This window comes from Salvelinus sp. IW2-2015, unplaced genomic scaffold (genome assembly GCF_002910315.2).
Source record: "Salvelinus sp. IW2-2015 unplaced genomic scaffold, ASM291031v2 Un_scaffold2326, whole genome shotgun sequence".
Taxonomy (NCBI): Eukaryota; Metazoa; Chordata; class Actinopteri; order Salmoniformes; family Salmonidae; genus Salvelinus; species Salvelinus sp. IW2-2015.
Window position 1 is genome coordinate 16,015 of NW_019943651.1, and position 8,644 is coordinate 24,658.

The window sequence follows — 8,644 nt, forward strand, 5'->3', positions numbered from 1 at the left end:
CATGATGTCCCCTAACGGCCGCTAGTTTAGTAACCATGATGTCCCAACCGGCCCTAGTTAGTAAACCATGATGTTCCCCAACCGCCCTAGTTAGTAAACCATGATGTTCCCCAACAGGCCCTAGTTAGTAAACCATGATGTTCCCCAACCGGCCCTGTTACGTAAACCATGATGTTCCCCAAACGGCCCTAGTTTAGTAAACCATGATGTTCCCCAACGCCCTAGTAAGTAAACATGATGTTCCCCAACCGGCCCTAGTAAGTAAACCGTGATTCCCTAACCGGCCCTAGTAAGAAACCATGATGTTCCCTAACCGCCCTAGTTAGTAAACCGTGATGTCCCCTAACCGGCCCTAGTAAGTAAACCATGATGTTCCTAACCGGCCCTAGTAGTAAACCATGATGTCCCCTAACCGGCCTAGTAATAAACCATATGTTCCCCAACCGGCCTAGTAAGTAAACCATGATGTTCCCTAACCGCGCCTAGTAAGTAAACCATGATGTTCCCTAACCGGCCCTAGTCAGTAAACCATGATTTTCCCTAACCGGCCCTAGTCAGTAAACATGATGTCCCCTAACCGGCCCTAGTAAGTAAACCATGATGTCCCCTAACCGGCCCTAGTAAGTAAACCATGATGTTCCCTAACCGGCCTAGTAAGTAAACCATGATGTTCCCTAACCGGCCCTAGTAAGTAAACCATGATGTTCCCTAACCGGCCCCTAGTAAGTAAACCATGATGTTCCCTAACCGGCCCTAGTAGGTAAAACCATGATGTTCCCTAACCGGCCCTAGTAGTAAACCATGATGTTCCCTAACCGGCCCTAGTCAGTAAACCATGATGTTCCCTAACCGGCCGTAAGTAAACCATGATGTCCTAACCGCCTAGTAAACCATGATGTTCCCTAACGGCCCTAGTAAGTAAACCATGATGTTCCCTAACGGCCCTAGTAGGAAACCATGATGTTCCCTAACCGCCCTAGTAAGTAAACCGTTGATGTTCCCTAACCGGCCCTAGTAGGTAAACCATGATGTTCCCTAACCGGCCCTAGTAAGTAAACCGTGATGTTTCCCTAACCGGCCCTAGTAATAACCATTATCATCAGTTCAAAAATATTATTTGCACATGGAAAACTTACCAATACCATGTTCACAATTGACCTATTAAGTTGCTTTATAACAACACTAATTATACCTGTTACTACAAGGCTACATTTGGCTGGGTTTGTGTGACAGCACTTTGAGATATCAGCTAATCTAAGAAGGGCTATATAAATACATTGATTTTGATTCAGACCCATGACATTTTCCACATTTTGTTATTTTACAGCCGTATCTAAAAATGGATTAAATTGTTTTTTGTTGTTGTTTTTTTTACTTAAATATATGGCAACACCTGGAAATGGCTGTCTCGCAATGATCATCAACCAATTTGACAGAGCTCGAAGAATTTAGAAATAAATAAAAATGGGCAAATGTTGCACAATCCAGGTGTGGAAAGATCTAGAGATTTACCCAGAAAGACTCACAGCTGTGATCCTGGTCAAAGGTGATTCTACAAAGTATTGATTTAGGGTGTGAATACTTATGTAAATGAGATATTTCTGTATTTCAATAAATTTGCAACAATTTCTAAAAACATGTTTTCAGTTTAATAATTATGGTGAGAAAAGGGGTATGAATACTTTCTGAAGCACTGTCAGTGCATGACTTGCAAAAAAAACAGACATCACGGTACGCTGCTGTGACCCTCACGGTACGCCGCTTGTGACCCTCACGGTTACGCCGCTGTGACCCTCACAGTACGCCGCTGTGACCCTACGGTACGCCGCTGTGACCCTCACGGTACGCCGCTGTGACCCTCACGGTACACCGCTGTGACCCTCACGGTACACCGCTGTGACCCTCACGTACACCCTGTGACCCTCACGGTACACTGCTGTGACTAACAGGTCTGGAACTGACATTTGTCATGCCAAATGATGCATTCAAGGAGATTGGAAAATTAATTCGTCTGGTTTTAATTCTTGTTATTGTGCATGTCACCGCCCAAAACAGGAATGCCTGAAACAGCCAGGTCAGGGGCTGTGTTCCGAGCGGCATCCTTATTCCCTATGAAGTGCACTATTTTGACCAGGGCCATAAGGAATAGGGTGCCATTTTGGACACAATAGGTGTTATCTTTCTTCTTTTCCTCCTCTGACGTAAACTGACAGCAGCCTGAGTGTGGACACCACATTACAAATCCCTTTGGTATTTCCATGGCTGTGTCCTAAAATGACACCCCTATTGCAGGGGTCCTAAACGTTTCACTCAGGCGGACCCCTTCCAGCATAGGGGAAGATCCCACGCCCCCCCCCCCTGCCCGCTCACGTCTATTTCTAGTACTGTTCATGACAAACTGTTCACACCCTTCTTGTTGGGTGAGAAATTTGCAGGTTTAAAGCTTATTTTCTGCAATTCTACACATATTAATTTTTTCGATCTCTTCTTTATGCTGTAACTCCCCAACGAGGCTCGGGGTTGAAGGTCGAGTCACGCGTCCTCCGAAACATGACCTACCAAAACGCGCATCTAACATCCGCCTGCCTTAACCCAGCCACACCAATGTGTTGGAGGAAACACCGTTCACCTGACAACCGAGGTCAGCCTGCAGGCACCCGCCCGCCACAAAGACTCGCTAGAGCACGATGAGCCAAGTAAACCCCCCCCCCCCCCTCCCCGGCCAAAACCTCCCTTACCCGGACGACGCAGACCCAATTGTGCGCTGCCCTATGGGACTACCATCACGGCCCGTTGTGATAAAGCCCGCGGAACGAACCAGGGTCTGTAGTGACGCCTCTAGCACTGAAATGCAGTGCCTTAGACCGCTGTGAACAGCCTGGAATGGAACCAGGGTCTTGTAGTGACGCCTCTAGCACTGAGATGCAGTGCCTTAGACCGCGTGATACAGCCTGGAATGGAACCAGGGTCTGTAGTGACGCCTCTATCACTGAGATGCAGTGCCTAGACCGCTGTGATACAGCCTGGAATGGAACCAGGGTCTGTAGTGACGCCTCTAGCACTGGAGATGCAGTGCCTTAGACCGCTGCGCCACTCGGGAGCCCTCACATTTTGCAGTTTTAAAATATATATTTTTTGTTTGCATCCTATACATTTTGCATGTCTAATGTGTATTCAAGTGATATTTGAGTGACAAAATATTACAACAAAAATCTATGGGCTAAAAAACGGGCTAGCTGATCTGGGCATTCCTGACAAGTTTTAAATATCTCTCTAAGGAAGACAAGAGGAACGGATGGTGCACTCATTTCTTAAATGTGCATTCTACTATTACAACTTTCAAGAAAAAGTTTAAAGCCGGACTGAGTTCCTATAAAATATATACTACATATGGAAAGTATTCAGACCCTTTACACAATTTGTTATGTTACACACAGAGAGAGAGCGAGACAGAGACCAGCCGAATCACATCAAAGAAGCTTTGATTACAAATGCATGCTTTCAACCGGTCGCTGCCCGCACCCGCCCGCCGACTAGCATCACTACTCTGGACGGTTCTGACTTACAAATACCTAGGTGTCTGGCTAGAATGTAATGTAAACTCTTCTTCCAACTCATATTAAACATCTCCAATCTAAAATTAAATCTGGAATCGGCTTTCTATTTCGGAAACAAAGCTCCTTCACTCACGCCGCCAAACATACCCTAGTAAAACGACTATCCTACCGATCCTCGACTTCGGCAATGTCATCTACAAATAGCTTACAATACTCTACTCAGCGAATTGGATGTTAGTCTATCACAGAGTGTAGAATGAGAACTTGTTCTCCATGGCCTACCTGGTTAACTGGCTACCTGGTTTAACTAGCCTCCTGTTAAATGGCCTACCTGGTTAACTAGCTACCTGGTTAACTAGCCTACCTGGTTAACTCTAGCCCTGCCTGGTTAAATAGCCTACCTGGTTAACTGGCCTACCTGGTTAACTGCTACCTGGTTAACTGGGCCTACCTGGTTAACTGGCCTACCTGGTTAACTGGCCTACTGTGTTACTAGCCTACCTGGTTAACTGACCTACCTGGTTAACTAGCCTACCTGGTTAACTGGTCTACCTGGTTAATGCCACTGGTTAACTTAGATCTACCTGGTTTAACTAGCCTACCTGGTTAACTAGCCTACTGTTAACTGTATACCTGGTTAACTGGCCTACCTGGTTAACTGGCCTACCTGGTTAACTAGCCTACCTGGTTAACTAGCCTACCTGGTTAACTGGGTCTAACCTGGTTAACTGGTCTACCTGGTTAACTGGCCACCTGGTTAACTAGCTACTGTTAATAGCCTACCTGGTTAACTAGCCTACCTGGTTACTATCCTACCTGGTTAACTGGCCTACCTGGTGTAACTAGCTACCTAGTCTACCTGGTAACTACCTACCTGGTTAACTGGTATACCTGGTTAAATAAAAGGGGAAATAAATAAACAAAATACACCACTATAGGGTTAAGGTGAAGCATTCAATCCAGAGAGAACATTAAGAACTGAATTATTTGGAGGGGGAAAACATATACACAGTCTGTATTTGTGTGTGAGTATGCGTGTGAGTGTGTGTGTGTGTGTGTGTGTGTGTTGTGTGTGATGTGTGTGTGTGTGTGGGTGTGTGTGGTGTGAGTAGCGTGTTGTGGTTAATGTTGTGTGTGTGTTGTGTGTGTTGTGTGTGTGTGTGTGTGCGGTGTGTGTGTGTGAGTATGTGTGTGTGTGTGTGTGTGTGTTGTGTTGGGGTATGCGTGTGTGGTGTGTGTGTGTGTTGTTGTTTGTGTGTGTGTGTGTTGGTGGTGTGCTGTGTGTGGTTGCGTGTGTGTGTGTGTGTGTGGTGTGTGTGTGGGTTCGTGTGTGCGTTGTTGTGTGTGTGTGAGTATGCGTGTGTGGGTGTGTGTGTGGTGTTGTGTGTGTGTGTGTGTGAGTATGCGTGTGTTGTGTGTGTGTGTGTGTGTGTTGAGTATGCGTGTGTGTGTGTGTGTGTGTGTTGTGTGTGTGTGTGTGTGTGTGTGTGTGTGTGTGGATTGTGCGTGTGGTGTGCGGGTGTGTGTGTGTTGTGTGGAGTATTGCGTGTGTGGTGTGTGTTGTGTGTGTGTGTGTGTGTGTGAGAGCGATGTGAGTATGCGTGTGGTGTTGTGTGTGTGTGTGTGTGTGAGTATGCGTGTGTGTGTGTGTGTGATGTGTGTGTGTGTGTGTGTGTGAGTATGCGTGTGGTGGTTGTGTGTGTGTTGTGTGTGGTGTGTGTGTGGTGTGTGTGTGTGTGTGTGTGTGTGTGTGTGTGTGTGTGGTGTTGTGTGCGTGTGTGTGTTGTGTGTTGTGTGTGGATGCGTGTGTGTGTGTGTGTGTGTGTGTGAGATGCGTCTGCTAGAATGCCAAGAGTGGGCAAAGCTGTCTTCAAGGCAAAGGGTGGGTAGTGAGAAGAATCTCGACTATAAAATATCTTTAGATTTATTTTTGGTTACTATATGATTCCATGTGTGTTATTATGTGTTATAATTATTTCATAGTTTTGATGTCTTCACTATTATTCTACAATGTAGAAAATAGTAAAAATAAAGAAAAACCCTTGAATGAGTAGGTGTGTCCAAACTATTGACTGGTCCTGTATATACACAGTGTATTCGGAAAGTAGTCAGACCCCTTTTTCAACAATTTGTTACGTTACTCAAAAATTGATTATATTGTTTTTTTCCCCTCATCAATCTACACACAATACCCAATAATGACAAAGCAAAAACCGCTTAATATATTTRTTTTGCATATTCATAAAAAACTGAAATATGACATTTCCATAAGAATTCAGAATCCCTTTCAGTACTTTGTTGAAGCAACTTTGGCAGCGACTACAGCCTCGAGTCTTCTTGGGTATGACGCTCAAGCTTGGCACACCTGTATTTGGAGAGTTTCTCTCATTCTTCTCTGCAGATCCTCTCAAGCTCTGTCAGGTTGGATGGGGAGCGTCGCTGCACAGCTATTTTCAGGTCTCTCCAGAGATGTTCGTTCGGGTTCAAGTCCGGGCTCTTTCTGGGCCACTCAAGGACATTCAGAGACTTGTCCCGAAGCCATTCCTGCATTGTCTTGGCTGTGTGCTTAGGATCGTTGTCCAGTTAGAAGGTGGACCTTCGCTCTCAGTCTAAGGTCCTAAGTGCTCTGGAGCAGGTTTTCATCAAGGATCTCTGCACTTTGCCCCATTCATCTCTCCCTCGATCCTGACTTGTCTCCCAGTCCCTGCCGCTGAAAAACATCCCCACAGCATGATGCTGCCACCCCATGCTTCACCGTAGGGATGGTGCCAGGTTTCCTCCTGCTTGGCATTCAGGTCAAAGAGTTCCATCTTGGTTACATCAGACCAGAGAATCTTGTTTCTCATGGTCTGAGAGTCCTTTAGGTGCCTTTTGGCAAAGTCCAAGCGGGCTGTCATGTGTCTTTTACTGACTAGTGACTGCCGTCTGGCCATTCTACAATAAAGGCCTGATTGGTGGAGTGCTGCAGAGATGGGAGAACCTTCCAGAAGGACAACCAACTCCACATTGGAATGCTGGAGCTCTGTCAGAGTGACCATTGGGTTCTTGTTCACCTCCCTGACCAAGGCCCTTCTCCTCCGGTTGCTCAATTTGGCTGGACGGCCAACTCTAGGAAGGGTCTTGGTGGTTCTAAACTTCTTCTAATTAAGGATGGAGGCCACTCTGACAGAGCTCCAGAGTTCCTCTGTGGAGATGCGAGAACCTTCCAGTCTTGGTGGTTCTAAACATTTAAGAATGAGCTGAGAGAACAGTCTATCGCTTGGGTGACTGGAGTCTGACAATTGTTGGGCCTTCCTCCGACACCGCCTGGTATAGAGGTCCTGGATGGCAGGCAGTTCGACCCCAGTGATGTACTGGGTCGGATGCACTACCCTCTGTAGCGCTACCCTCTGATGGTGTTGATGTGAGCCATGACCAGCCTCTCAAAGCACTTCATGTCTACAGATGTAAGTGCTGCTGGGCGATAGTAATTTAGACAGGTTACCTTGGTGTTCTTGGGCACAGGGTCTATGGTGGTCTGCTTGAAACATGTAGGTATTACAGACTCGGTCAGGGAGAGGTTGAAAATGTCAGTGAAGACACTTGACAGTTGGTCTGCGCATGCTTTGACTACACGTCCTGGTAATCCGTCTGAGGCCTTGTGAAAGTCAACCTGTCTAAATGTCTGAGTGTGTGGAAAAGACAGAAAGGAGCTGGTGTTTTCTCAGACGAGAGCATTGAGCAGTTTGAGACGTCCCTGTGGGGGCTTCTGTTAACGTCAGTTAGATTCACCCTAGCATCCCAAATGGCACCCTATTCCCCATGTAGTACACTACTATTGACCAGGGCCCATAGGGCTGTAGTCCACTGCTATTGACCAGGGCCCATGAGTAATAGGGTGTCATTTAYGATGCTGCTGACTAGCTACCCTATCAACCCCTTAGTCTGGGAAGGAAGGAGAGTTCATGAGGAATGCAGACGTATCTAATATAGCCGTGCTGCTGCATCGAGTTCAGATGTGACTGGAGGTCTCCGGTAGTCTGGTCTGTGGGGAAAGCTCTGCTAATGACTGGAGGTCTCCGGTAGTCTGGTCTGTGGGGAAAGCTCTGCTAATACACCGAGAGAGATTTGGCTGGACGGCCAACTCTAGGAAGGGTCTTGGTGGTTCTAAATTCTTCTAATTTAAGGATGGGAGGCCACTCTGACAGAGCTCCAGAGTTCCTCTGGGAGATGCGAGAACCTTCCAGTCTTGGTGGTTCTAAACATTTAAGAATGAGCTGAGAGAACAGTCTATCGCTTGGGTGACTGGGAGTCTGACAATTGTTGGGCTTCCCTCCGACACCGCCTGGTATAAGAGTCCTGGATGGCAGGCAGTTCGACCCAGTGATGTACTGGGTCGGATGCACTACCCTCTGTAGCGCTACCCTCTGATGGTGTTGATGTGAGCCAGACCAGCCTCTCAAAGCACTTCATGTCTACAGATGTAAGTGCTGGCTGGCGATAGTAATTTAGACAGGTTACCTTGGTGTTCTGGGCACAGGGTCTATGGTGGTCTGCTTGAAACATGTAGGTATTACAGACTCGGTCAGGGAGAGGTTGAAAATGTCAGGAACGACACTTGACAGTTGGTCTGCGCATGCTTTTGACTACACGTCCTGGTAATCCGTCTGAGGCCTTGTGAAAGTCAACCTGTCTAAATGTCGAGTGTGTGGAACAGACAGAAAGGAGCTTGGTGTTTTCTCAGACGAGAGCATTGAGCAGTTGAGACGTCCCTGTGGGGGCTTCTGTTAACGTCAGTTAGATTCACCCTAGCATCCCAAATGGCACCCTATTCCCCATGTAGTACACTACTATTGACAGGGCCCATAGGGCTGTAGTCCACGCCTATTGACCAGGGCCCCATGAGTAATAGGGTGTCATTTAAGGAATGCTGCTGATAGCTACCCTATCAACCCCTTATTGGAAGAAGATTCATGGGAGCAAGTATATGGGTCTCATCGAGTTCAATGGACGGATCGTAGTCGGTCTGAAGCTTGCAATGCTGGTTCTCGAGTCTGGAAAGCTCTGCAATGACGGCTCGGGTCGGTCTGAACTCGCATCGATGAGTC